The following is a 14409-nucleotide window of genomic DNA, read 5'->3' as shown; positions in this document are numbered from 1 at the left end:
GTTTATCATACTTCCCTAGTGCAAACCTGTTCCACATATCATTAGGTGCTTTCTCCATCTTGAGATTGGATTCATAATAGCAATGATTGTAGAACTTCCATGTGAATGCTCATAATTCCTCATTTGTTGGCTTTTCTTATTCTGGGGTCCTCGATAACCCGCAAATAAGACTATCTAAGTGTAGATTTTATCACTTCCCTATCTTCTAGCATTGCTCACCTCAGTTTCAAAGTCTCCACCTGTGGGTACTGCTCCATGCTTCCTGTTTACTGCTGTAAAGGCCTCTCAATCCAACTTCCTCTCCATATCGTGTCAAGATCTTCAGCTTGCCTGTTGGCAGACTTACTATCATTCATTTTGACAGTGCCCAGGATCTACCCATCCCTTGGCTTTCACCCAAGTAGATCCTCAATATATGTAGATAATACACTAACTTGCTAGGAAATATTCATTCATTATTTTGCTCCTTTTTGGCATGGTACAGTAGAAAATATATCACATATTGTTTAAGAGTATGAGCTTTGTAATTAAAAAAAAAAATCCAGTTTGAGATCTGCCACCTACACAAGAGAACTGGATTGATATTGCTCTTAGCTTCAGATTTGTGCAACCCTGACCTGTTGCAGGCATTCGGGGAGTAAACAAGCAAATGAACACTCCGTCTCTCTCCCTCTAGTTATTTTTTCAATGAGTTTAACTTATAAGTGATTCAAGATAGTTTTAAAGTGAAAATAATTGCAATGCATGATTGCAAAGCTCTAGTTATAGTTAAAGTATGGTTTACTTCCACGACCACTAGGTTGATCCTTGGACTATCTGTTCATTGAGAGCATGGTAAACTGTGTTGCAGCAATCAGTACCATTGCAAGGCTCAGGGGATTCAAACCAGTGGCTTAGTTTTTCGATGTGCTCCTCCTCTTTTTCAGGCCATTTGCAGAGCTCTGCTCTTCTTTCTTTCCCTGTGACCCCAACACTGACCAGTTAGCTTCTGTAGAGAACATGCAGGTGACCTCTGCATGTGAGCACGAGAGTACAAGTTCCTTTTACCAGCACTTACAGCTTCCTGCTTAAAACCACATATTTTCTTGCCTGGAGCAAGTTACAAAACCACATTTAGGGTAGCAGAGAAGTTCAATCCCACCATTCACCTAAGCAGAGAGAGAAAGGTAAATTTTTGATGGTCCTAATACCTACCAGAGTTGTCATGTTTTACTTCTTCCACTTGTTACACAGAAGACATGTTAAAAAAATACTTTCATGATTTATAAGGTAAGGTCAGGAGAAGCACTCTTCTCAGAAAAGAAAACCTCTGTCATTAGCTTTACTTTGAAACATTTCTGAAACAAAAGCATTCGCGCGGTTCAGTTGAGATAGCTATCTGATTCCTAAAACCCTATAGGATCAAACTTTTTAGGAGGCAAGAAGAAGGTCTTGTTGCAGTTCACAATTTTATTCAAGGAAACTCTTCGTTGTGGCCTTAATCAAAATCCTTGTTTTGCTTTGTTTCCTTTTGATCTTTAGCATACACAAAGTTAAGCTTCACAACACAATTAATGAAATAAGAATATGAAAGAGGAATTGTACTGGATTGTTAGGGAGTAAAAGTATTACCTTATTCAAAAGACTGAAACAGTTCATTTCATTTGATTGTTAATTCATTTCCATGAGATTGTTGGAGACAGACAAATGAACATATGAATGTGAAGTGTAGGAAAGATAATTCTCTAAAAATTACAAGTACATTTAACACACACATGCACATGCACAAACACATATACAGGTTTATGTTCTTTCACAGGCACAGAAAACATTTACATACTAAATAACTAAATGTAAATATGTGTATATAGTCATTCCTCATATCCATGGAGGACTGATTCCAAGACCCCTGCAGATTTCAGGTATGGATGTTCGAGTCCCTCAAATAAAATAATGTAGTATTTGCATATAACTTGCACACATGCCGCTGAATACTTTAAAACATCTCTAGATTACTTATAATACCTAGTGCTGTGCAGATGTTAACAATTGTTGTATGATTAAGGGAATAGACAAGCCGAAAGGTCTCTTCGCGTTCATTGTAGATGCGTTTCTTTTTTCAGATATTTTGGACCAACTATTGAATCTAAGATATGGAACCCTACAATTAGGTGGCTGACTCTACTTCTTTAAAAATCATAATGGATAGACAAAGGCTGTAAACAATAATCGAATTGCAAAATTCACATTTTGCTTACATACATAGCATTTTTTTAAATTTTGTGCTCATCAGGGGAAAACATACGATGTAGCCTTTGTCTACTTACTACTTGCTGAATTATTATTTAGTAGAGGGTTAAGCTTGTGATTATAAAGAAAATTTAAGTTTTGTCATTGTAAAATCAAAAGAAAACTAACAAAGGAAAGAAAGGGTAGGGTGGGAAGTATCATGCTCTTAAAACTGTGTATGAAATACAGGAAATTTTTAAAAATCATAATGTATTTTATTTTTTCAAATTATATACCATGAGAAGATGTAGATGTAGGATAAAATTTTTACATATGTCTTAATCATATTAATCATGAAAGTATATATTTGCCTATATCAGGTTCTTGGAAGCATTTGGCACATGTAAATTGTTTTCATGATTTTTCATTGATGTATCTACATGATTTTAAATGAATGAGTCCTGATCTAAGATTACTCAACATTTATAATCTTATGACATGGTTACAACAATATATGTTTTCAAATTTCATTGATTTTTGTAAGGTTAAGGATGTCATATTATCTGATCCTGTCATCATCTGTATTATTCTTATTGGAAATAAGCAGCTATATTCAGATAGAAAAAGTTCAGGACTAATGATAAGTGGGAAAAAATCAATGAAGGGACTTCAAATGGTTTATAGAAAATGCCATTATGAAAAAACCATTAGTGGATTTCAAAATATTTGCAGTAAAATATATGTATCTTTAAATTCCATTTCCTATAAGCGTTATAAGACCTCTCACACATATTGGTAGTAGTCCTTGCAGTACTCAAGTGGAGTCTATCCAAAATAAAATATTAGGTCAAGGATGACATAAGAACAACTGTCAGCATCAAGTGTTGATCCAGTCAGAACACAGGTGTTGTTTAAGCACCCCAGAGAAAGAGCCAATTCCTAATACTATAAATAAAGTCTTATGAAGCATATCTGAATCAATAACTTCTAACTCATTATCATTTGCTTTTATATTATTTATTATATGTCCTATACCAGGAACTTGAAAATGGAAATGTAACAGTCAAGGGTGGCAATGACATATTCTATGCACATCCCATTACACTGTGGCAAGAAGCCACCCTGCTTGGAGGAAGATGTAGAAAACAGGCAAGGCAGAATACATAATTTCATACATAATAGTTCTGCATGACTCTCACATAGTAGCAATTTTGCTGAGTCTTCTGTTTAAAGATTTTGGTGACAAATTAGAAAATCCCAGAGTAATATATTTCATCTTCATAGATTCTGATGAGATAATACTGTTTTTACATCATAGATCATAGATTGGAAGTGCATTGAGATTAAATAGTTTACTCCCAATCAGAAAAATGATAGTTAAAGATATAGAATTCAAAATTCTTGCAAAAATCAAATTGCTTTACACTACATAAATATTCCAAAAACATTCCATTGCGTTTTATTTTCTCAAGTTTGCCATATGGAAGCAGTTTTCTATTTTGATCGAGAGATGAAAGGTAAAAATACTTTCAATTAACATTGGAAGCAGTGAATGTCTAAGATCTGTCTATCTTGAATATTGGAAAATGAGGATGAAAAGAACATAGTTCATAGTGTATGCAAAATTGTTGTTATTTATAAAATAAACATATTCTTTGTGTAGGCACAGGAACCCAAATTAAAGTAAATGATAGGATGAACATAATAGACTGTTAAGTATTGAATAAGCAGGTTAAAAGGTAAAACATGTTCAGATATATGTACAGACATATTAAAAATTTAAGGAATACTTAGTTTGTGTTTTGCAAAGTTCTTTGAGAAAATACAAAAATAGTATAAGCTTTTTAGCTTATTTTATCATGTACACATACCTTCCTGTCAGATCATCTATTTTTTTTTCAATTTTTATTTAATAAATATAAATTTCCAAAGTACAACTTTTGGATTATAGTGGCTTTTCCCCCCATAACCTCCTTCCCACCTGCAACAATCCCATCTCCTACTCCCTCTCCCATCCCATTCTTCATCATGATTCATTTTCAATTATCTTTATATACAGTTCTTCTATATTAATCTTTACAGATTACAAAGGATTTGAGGTAACCAAAACAATCAAAGGCGGTGGTTTATGTAGCTAAGGTTTCTGTCTTGATCATGCTACATGTCCATAAGAATTCTCGCATAAGAACATCAGTTAACTGGCCAGTGCTGAGGTTAAGCTATCATCTGCAGTGCTGGTATCCCATATGGGCATAAATTTGAGTCCCGACTGCTCCACTTCCAACCCAGCTCCCTGCAGCTGTGCCTGAGGAGGCAGTGGAAGATGGCCCAAGTGCTTGGGATCTTGCACCCACATGGGAGACCTGGAAGAAGCTCCTGACTCCTGGCTTCTGCCTGGCCCAGCTCTGGCTCTTTTGGTCATTAGCTATCTCTATAGCTATCTCTATCATCTATCATCTCTATCTTTATCTCTATCTCTCCTTGTCTCTCTCTCTCTCTCTAATTCTGACTTATAAATACATGAATCTTTAAAAAGAAAAGAAAGGCCGGCGCCGCGGCTCACTAGGCTAATCCTCCGCCTAGCGGCGCCGGCACACCGGGTTCTAGTCCCGGTCGGGGCGCCGGATTCTGTCCCGGTTGCCCCTCTTCCAGGCCAGCCCTCTGCTGTGGCCCGGGAGTGCAGTGGAGGATGGCCCAGGTGCTTGGGCCCTGCACCCCATGGGAGACCAGGAAAAGCACATGGCTCCTGGCTCCTGCCATCGGATCGGTGCGGTGCGCCGGCCGCAGCGCGCTGGCCGCGGCGGCCATTGGAGGGTGAACCAACGGCAAAAGGAAGACCTTTCTCTCTGTCTCTCTCTCTCACTGTCCACTCTGCCTGTCAAAAAAATAAAAAAAATAAAAAAATAAAAAAATAAAAAGAAAAGAAAAAGAACATCAGTTAGACAAAGGTATTAAATTTAGAAACTAATCAATATTTAGGGAAAAGAAAAGGTCATATTTGTATAGAGGAACGTATTTATCTTAAAAAGTACATATCAGGCCTGACATTGTGGCACAGCAGATTAAGTAACTGCTTGCAATGCCAGCATACCACTTGAGCTCCAGGGCAAGTTCCTATCGCTCTACTTCCAATCCAACTCCTTGCTAATGTGCTTGGGAATGAAGTGGAAGATGGCCCAAGAGCTTGTACTTCTGTCACTCATGTATGAGACCTGGATGGAGTTCCAGGCTCCTGACTTCAGCCTGGCTTAACCTCAATTGTTGAGGCCAATTGGAGAGTGAACCAACAGATGGAAGATTCTCTCTCTCTCTCTCTCTCTCTCTCTCTCTGTGTGTGTCTCTCTTTTTCTCTTATCTTTTCCTCTTTCTTTGTAACCCTGCCTTTCAAATAAATAAATAAATCCAACAACAACAAAAAAGAACAACGCAACATAGCATGGTTGCCTGCCCACTCAAACAGAGTAGTAACATAGTAAGATTTTATGCAAATTAAAAGCAAACACAAAGACAATAACCATTAGATAAGAAAATAACAAAAGATACATTAAAAAGCTATAGTGGAGAGGGTAATGAAAATATTCTATTTTAGTTGGCATAAGTTATTTTTAAAATTTTCATTTGTTTGAAAGGCTGGGAGACAAAGAGAGATTACCTATCTGCTGGTTTACATCTTAAAATTCAAGGCTGGGCCAGTATGAGGCCAGGATCCTAGAACCTAATCAGAGTCTCTCAACCCTCTCACAATACTAGGGAAGGAGCCCAATTCTTATACACCCATAACATGATGAGAGTTTGAGGATTTGTGACATTTTATCAACGTGTTCAGGATAATTTCAGGACAAGAGTCATATATCTGATGGTTTACTCTTCTATCCCTTTCATTTTTGGAGGGATTTTTTAAAAAATTTTTTAATTAGTTTTAACAGATTCATTTTAGTCCATATGTACAAATCTAATAACATAATATTCCTTTCCTTTCTCCCTCCCTCCCTCTCTTTCTACCTCCCCCTTCCTTTTCTTTCTTTCTTTCTTTTTCTTCCTTCATTCCTTCCTTTTCTTTTCTTTTTTCTTTCTTTTTTCTCTAGTTTTTGAGATCACATATTTAAATTTTTCGTTACAGCAAATAACCTTAATGCCTCACCAAATAAAAAGTTTAAGAAGTAAAAAAGCAAAAACAAACCCTATTTTAGCAGGAATATAGGCAAGGGCAAAAGACACTAACTGAATGGGAAAATGACCATTTCACTGATGTATAGTAAATTTTTGGAATAATCACAGATCATTACAAATATAGTAGTATAACATTCTTAATCATGGGTGTGAAAAAGGTATAAAACAAATTTTTACAAAGCTATATTTTCAGCAATACTGATACACCCAGATCTTTCTGCTTTTGTTGTTTGCTTTCTTTTAATTTTAGTTCCCACAAATAGGGGAGACAATGTGGTATCTGTCTTTCTGTGTTTGGCTTACTTCACCCAACATGATGTCCTCCAGTAGTGTACATTTTGGTGCAATGTTAGAATTTGATTCTTTTTTATAGTTGAACAATATTCTATTGAATATATACATACATACATATATATATATATTTCACATATTCTTTAACCACTCATCTAATGATAGACACCTATTTACTTCCATATTTTGGCTATTGTGAACAGTGATGTCCCTTTACTTTACTGTATGAATAAGGTATGCCTCTTCTTTTTAACAGATCAGTTTTTATATTAGATTTGTTTGATTCTTTCTACTCTTGTTCACCAACAAAGAAAGCTCACTTAAACCATTTACATATCACCACATATTTAGGAATTCTTTTTCTTTTGTAGAATTTTGAAGGTATTATTTAATATATATTTTAAGCTTTTACCAGACACACGAAAATGCTATTTTGGTATAGCATGTGATATTTTGGTACATGGATATATGGCATAATGTCCAATCAAGATAAACTTATTTAGTTCCTCAAAGAAATTCAAAAATCCTTTCTTCAAGTTTATTTTTAGACTTAGTATTTTCCTGGTGGTGTTTCATGTTTCCTATACAGGTTTTAGTATTATCTGTCCCCAACCTGACCTGCCTAAAAAGCCAACATTATCAGTATGAAACACACTGCGGGGAAAAGCCTGAAAGTATATTGTATACACAATGTCAGAACATTTCACTTAAACACAACCAGACATCTAGTTGATTATGTGCCTTTTGGATCAGAAAATAATGAAACATTGGGTGCTTCTTTTATGTTCTAGACAACCAGCTGACAGCTTGCCCAGAAATTCCCAGGCCAGAGAGACTTTCTTTGCTATTGTGGTTATTTTGTCTTTATAGACTAATGATACACAGTGATCACTTTCTTTCTCTTTCTCTCTTTCTTTCTCTCTCTTTCCCTCCCTCCCTCCCTCCCTCCCTTCCTTCCTTCCCTCCTTCCCCTCTCTCCCTCCTTTTTTTCTTTCTCTATTTCTTTCTCTTTCTTTCTCTTCCTTCCTTCAATCTTTCCTTTCTTCTTTTCTTCCTTCCATTTTTCTTTCTCTCTTTTTCCCTCCCTTCCTACTCTCATGTCCCCTCCTGCCCACTTTCCCCCCCAAACACCAGAAGACACACTAAAATGTAATATATCAGGACAGTATAATGAAGAAAACAGGGAAACATGGAGTAACCATTATTATTTTTATTAATTTATTTGAGATACAAAACTGAAAAAAAGAGACAGAAAGATATCACTCATCCACTGACCCAATTCCCAAATGCTCACAGTAGCCAGGGCAAAGCTGGGTAGCTGGGAACTCAGCTCTCTGACTGTCCAGGCAAAAGAGAACTAATTACTTCAGCCATCCCTACTGCCTCTTAAATTCCTTTTTGATGGGAAATTCAAATTGGAGCTGGGAATTGAAGCCCTGCACTCCCATAGGGGCACAGGTTCCTCTTAACCTGCATCTTAACTGCTTGGCCAAATGCACACCCCATATAACCATTTACTTTTGAAAATCAAATTTGTGAACATCGCTCACTATAAGAAATTTTTCTTTCAACTCAGTTTTTATACCATCAATATAAAAAATAAAAAAAAATGATCACTGGATGGCAGCAATAGTGAAAAAGCATTTAGAACTCTCATTGTCTTATGTCTTAGAATTTTACTTTTTTTCATTTTATGATGAACTATGCATTACTGTAATGTATTTTAAATATTGAATGAGTGAACATATTTCCTTTGCTATTATTTATTAGCATATTGTATTTTTCCAGAATTTTTTCAAGGACAGTTAAGACATTACATTTTCCTTCATTTTCAATGAGTATTTCACATTTGCACAAATGTTTCATGTCAGCTATCGAATTTTCTCTTAATGTTTGCAAATTTCATTTTATTCTCCCTCTTTATTTAGATGAAATTGGTTTAGCAATTTCAGTTACTCCTGTGATACAAATATGAGATTGTCTTGTTTTGGAATACATCTGGTCAATTAGCTGCTATATGGATAACTAAGCCAACTTTATTTGATTTTGGATTTCTGTGTAGATACATAATTGCTTGTCAGTGCCTTCAATTGACTCTCAGACACCGTTTTTGAACTTGATGTATTTATTTCAAGGCCTTATCTGGCCCTTTATAAGAACTGCTGTAATTGAATGATTATTGAATCTCATCATAGCACACATTTTTCCTTCAGGTACATAAGCTAATCCACATGTGGCTATGATTTGTTTGGTTTTTTTCATTTATTACTTATATCTGTCTTATCTCCAAGGTTTATCTTTTTTATCTCCTCTATTAATTAGAAAGCACAGTGAATCTTCCCATTAACACACATATAATCCATTGATTAAACACAGTTTTGGAACGGCTTCTAGTTACATGTTTATTTTAAATCTTGTTCAAATGGATCTATGTTTTTAATTCATGTGTAAAACAACCAAAAACTCACTTTCATTGAACTTCTGGCATCCACTAGCATTATTAAACACCCTCATTTGATATGTAGCAAATGTTTCTTATTCGTATCTTGTCTGATTCTAGAGCTCTTCTTAAGAAACACCTTAATCTCTCACCTTGGGAGGGCAGCACTTTTATCGGGAAAATAACTCCTCAAAATCTAATCTAATCATTGTTTTTTATGCTTTTAATCCTAATTTCCTCTACTGTGGGGGCCTCATTCTGTTATCTATATTCATTTTTTCATCTCCCATTCCTATTCTCTAGTAGTTCTTGATTTGGATTATCATTTTTTAAGATTTTATTTATTTACTGGAGAGGCTAGTTACAGAGACAGGTAGAAAGAGAGAAAGATCTTCCATCCACTGGTTCATTCCCCAAATGGACTCAGGCTCAGCTCCGGCTACTATCTGAAGCTGGGAGCCAACAGCTTCCTCTGGGTCTCCCATGTAGGTAGAGGGGGCCATGGGCCATCTGCTGCTGCTTTCTCAGGTGCATTAGCAGGGGGCTGGTTTGGCAATGGAGCAGCCAAGACTCGAACCAGCGTGCATATGGGATGCCAGCGTCACAGACGGCAGCTTAACCCGCTGCACCACAGCACTGGCCCCTAGATTATCATTTTTAACCTTGAAAGAGCAACAACAACAAAAGCAAAACCCAGTGAGTTTTTCCCTTGACCTTATTTACCTGATCTACTACTCTTTCTGTCTTATTTTCACAAGAAAGCTGTAAATAAAGCGGAAACTCAAGGTCTTCATTTCATTTAATTGTATTTCACTCTCAAACTTTAATAAAACACCTCTCTTCACAGTTGCTAGTTATATCTTAAATTTCATCTTACAATAGGCGCATTCAAGTATAAGTACTTTAGTCCACTGCGGCTGGATCCAGGCTTCTTATCTTTAAACCTCAGCTCTGCCATTTATTAACATTGTTGATATCCATTGTATAATTGAGATAACATAGAATTTATTTACATAAAATTCTTCTGAGTTTTAAATCCAGTCATTGTGTAAACAAAACATTTACAATAGGGAGTATGTCAGAGAGCATTGTTCAAAATTTCACTCTGGCAAGTTCTACTGTCTGAAATAATTCTCCCAGGTTTTATGTGTGTGGCTCCTTCTTACTTCTAATCTCATTTCTAATGCTATACACTTAGTAAGTTCTACTCACATCACTCCATATGGAATATTTTTGCTATGTCCCAACCCACTCTATTACAATGCCTTATTCTGATGTTTTATACAATTAATTTATTGCTTCTTAATCCTATCCTCTAATTATATAATTTTTTATTGTTGAATGTCCATATTCATAGAAAAGTTCTCAATGGAAATAGTACCCTTGAAAACACACCAAAAACTTAGTGACTCCATCTTCAGCACAGAATAGGTTTACTACAAATATCCATACATATGTGCTATTTCTATTGTTTGGAATATCTTCATTGTTCAGATATAGTGGGTATGGGAACCTTACCCAGAAACAACTGGTCAAATTTTAAAAGACAAACAAAATGCCATGGAAATTGTCTAAATTGTGCTGAGGGAACATAGGAAATGAAAATTTGAAATAAATCTACGGTCTCTGTAAGATAATGAGGATCTGTGATGCTTGAGCCTTGACCAGCCCCCACCCCTCTCTTCAGGCCCTAGCTCAGCAAGTAACAAGCTCTACTCTAGACATGGGTGTACAAGACCTGGGGCTACTTCTCTCCCTATATCCTACTCAAATACTTCCTTGGAAGTGCAGGCCATAGGTATTTGTCATTCTGTACTCTGCTGCCTCCAGTTTCAAATTGCAATGTCTAAACTAACAGCCAGTATGGCAGTCAGGTCAGTTTCACTTCTTACACACACACACACACACACACACACAGCGGAGTCGTATGTCAAATGGTTTACCAGAGTGCGCATTGAGAAACAGTGGCCAAAATGACTACTACTGAGTCAGAACAAATTTCGAGGCTGGCCTCTAAAGCTATCCCTGCAAAGGGACCAATTGAAGTGAGTCTTTCTGGGGTGCAATTTATATCAGGCCTTTATCAAAACAACTAGGGTGATTGGTCAAAGTTAGCAGAGACTGAGTTGAATTCCTGATGCTAAACAGGTAGACAGCTATAAAAAGGAATCAGGGGCCGGTGCCACAGCTCACTAGGCTAATCCTCTGCCTTGCAGCACCGGCACCCCGGGTTCTAGTCCCGGTCGGGGCGCCACATTCTGTCCCGGTTGCCCCTCTTCCAGGCCAGCTCTCTGCTGTGGCCAGGGAGTGCAGTGGAGGATGGCCCAAGTGCTTGGGCCCTGCACCCCATGGGAGACCAGGATAAGTACCTGGCTCCTGCCATCAGATCAGCACGCTGCGCCGGCCGCGGCGGCCATTGGAGGGTGAACCAACGGCAATGGAAGACCTTTCTCTCTGTCTCTCTCTCTCACTGTCCACTCTGCCTGTCAAAAATAAATAAATAATAATAATAATAATAAAAAAGGAATCACTCAAAGAGACAGAGATTCCTGTTAAAATCACTTCCATCCCAGTTAGGCTATGCAAGATCTACTACTGAGTCTCCTGAGAAACAACATCAGAGCCTCTGGGGTCGTAGATGTGACTGAAGTCCCCGAGTCCCTAAAACATAAACAAGAAATCCATAATAAACAAGGCTTTGGCAGGATGGATGGTAATCATTATATAGAGTTGCTGTATAACTTTATTATCAAAAATTCCAGTTTCACAAAAATCTACAAGACATGCAGGGTAACAGGAACATGCAGTTCATATAGAGGAGAAAAAAGTACACAGTCCTATAAGAGGGCCTAGATGTTGGATTTAACAAACACAATTTCAAATGATTCATTATAAAGATATTAAAATACTAAAGAAAACATGCATAAAGATCTAAAGGAAGTTTTGATGGGAATACTTCATCAAATAGAGGATACCAATAAAGAAAGAGAAATCCTGGGGTGGCGCTGTGGCTTACTTGGTTAATCCTCTGCCTGCGGCACCGGCATCCCATATGGGCACTGGGTTCTAATCCTGGTTGCTCCTCTTCCAGTCCAGCTCTCTGCTCTGGCCTGCGAGGGCAGTGGAGGATGGCCCAAGTGCTTGGGCCCCTGCACCCACATGGGAGACCAGGAATAAGCACCTGGTTCCTGCCACCGGATAGGTGCAATGCCAGCTGTAGCGGCCATTTTGGGGGGTGAACCAACAGAAGGAAGACCTTTCTCTCTGTCTCTCTCTTTCTCACTGTCTACAAATCTACCTGTCAAATAAATAAATTAAAAAAAAAAAAACGAAAATAAAAACAAAAAAAGAGAAATTCTAAAAATAACACACAAAATAGAAAGTTTGGAATTGCAACAATAACTGAAAAAAAAAAAAATAACTTGCCAGAGGAAATCAGAGAAGATGCAGACATGAAACAGAAAGAATACTAGGCAGGCCTTATGTGGTGCCATAGCTAAGTCACTGCACACTGCAGGCATGCCATACAGCACCAGTTCAAGTCCCTGCTGCTGCACTTCTGATCCAGCTCCATGATGATGCCCCTGGGAAAGGCGGGGGTGACAATTCAAGTACTTAGGCTCCTGCTACCCATGTGTAAGACCAGGTTGGGACTCTGGGTCTAGCCCAGTCCCTACTGTTGTGGCTATTTGAGCAGTGAACCACAGGTGGAAGATCTCTTTCTCTCTCTCTTCCTTTCTTTCTGTCACTCTGCCTTTCTAATAAATAAAATACATATTTGGATAAAAAGACTATATGAGCTTGAACATAGATATGAATTGTACAATTTGAAAAGCTGCAAGGTATAGAATGAAGGAAATAAGCAGAGCTTAGAGACATGTGAGAGACCAGTAAGCATCTTAACTTGTCCATAATGGGAGAACTGGAAGGGGAGTAGAAAGAGAAGGATCAGGAAAGTATTCCAAGAAATAATGACATAATACTTCACATTTCACAGAATACATTAATCTCACATTTAGGAAGCTCAACAAACTCCAGTTAAGATAAATACAAAGAGACTTAGAATCAGATTTACTACAGTAGAAATGAAGACGAAGAAAAATTCAAAAGCATTAAAACAGAAAAGGAAATAAAAATATTAACTGACTTCTCCACATAAATAATGACAGTTTGAAAACAGTGGAGGGACCGGCACTGTGTCATAGCGGGTAAAGTCGCCACCTGCAGTGCCTGCATCCCATATGGGCACCTGTTCAAGACCCAGATGCTCCTCTTCTGATCCAGCTCTCTGCTGAGGACTGAGAAAGCAGTAGAAGATGGCCCAAGTCCTTGGGTCCCTGCACCCATGAAGGAGACCTAGAAGAACCTTCTGGCTCCTGGCTTCGGATTGTCCCAGCTCTGGCTGTTCAGGCCATTTGGGAGTGAACCACTGGATGGGAAACCTCTCCTCTCTGCCTCTGCTTCTGCCTCCCTGTAACTCCGCCTTTCAAATAAATAAATAAATCTTTTTAAAAAAATGAAAACAGTGGAAAGACAGGTACAAAACACTGGAGAAAATAACAAAACCTATTATACAAGAATCATATGCTGAAAAAATGAACTTTCAAGCACAAAGGCTAAGTAAGTACATTGTCAAATTGAAAAACCAGACAAAACAAAAAGAATGACAAAATTCATTGCTAGTTGATTGATATAAGGGAATTTCAAATAATTTGTGGTAAAATAGAATTATAGGCTAAGTTTATTCTGATGCAAGTAACTATTTGAAATCCATGCTAAGTTTTACAGAACATAAATTTTCCACTACTTTTTTTGAAGACCCCTTATGTCTGAATTTTCCCCTTTTTCTTTTGCAAGGATTTAAAAACAATTTAATTAATTTTACACACAGTAGTTTATGTGTTTTTTAGCCTATGACATATTTGTTAATAAGTAAATCAAGGAAGTGAGTGGGAGCAAAGATGTGTTGTAGAAAAGTGTGGTATCAGAGGATAATTCAAGTCCAAAGGAACACATGAAGAGCATCAGATGATAAAGGATTATCTTAACAACCTCTATAAATATATTCTTCTCTCTTTTCCTTTCTCAGATTCTTTAATTGACATAAAAATATATAAAGTAATAATTATAATAATTTATTGCTGAGACCATAGCATGTGTATTTGTGTAAAATGAAGATGGAATAGAAATAATTAGTAGTAATACATCTCTATCACATTGGAATTAAGTATAATTATAAAATAATGCCTCATAATTAAAGACATTTATTCTAAGCCCAAGAGCAATTCATGACAGATTCA

The 14409-nt window shown here is 37.1% G+C and overlaps 1 long non-coding RNA gene across 5 annotated transcripts in view; it reads left to right on the top strand.

The window, feature by feature from the left end:
* LOC138845229 (uncharacterized) overlaps nt 1-14409 on the top strand; it is a 134762-nt gene that overhangs the window by 30896 nt on the left and 89457 nt on the right. The gene's annotated exons all lie outside the window — the stretch shown is intronic.

The sequence above is a fragment of the Oryctolagus cuniculus genome, chromosome 14 (assembly GCF_051225735.1).
Source record: "Oryctolagus cuniculus isolate XC-2025 breed Fujian yellow rabbit chromosome 14, ASM5122573v1, whole genome shotgun sequence".
Classification (NCBI taxonomy): domain Eukaryota; kingdom Metazoa; phylum Chordata; class Mammalia; order Lagomorpha; family Leporidae; genus Oryctolagus; species Oryctolagus cuniculus.
The sequence above is the reverse complement of the archived record's forward strand: the minus strand, read 5'-3'. Positions and strand labels throughout refer to the sequence as shown.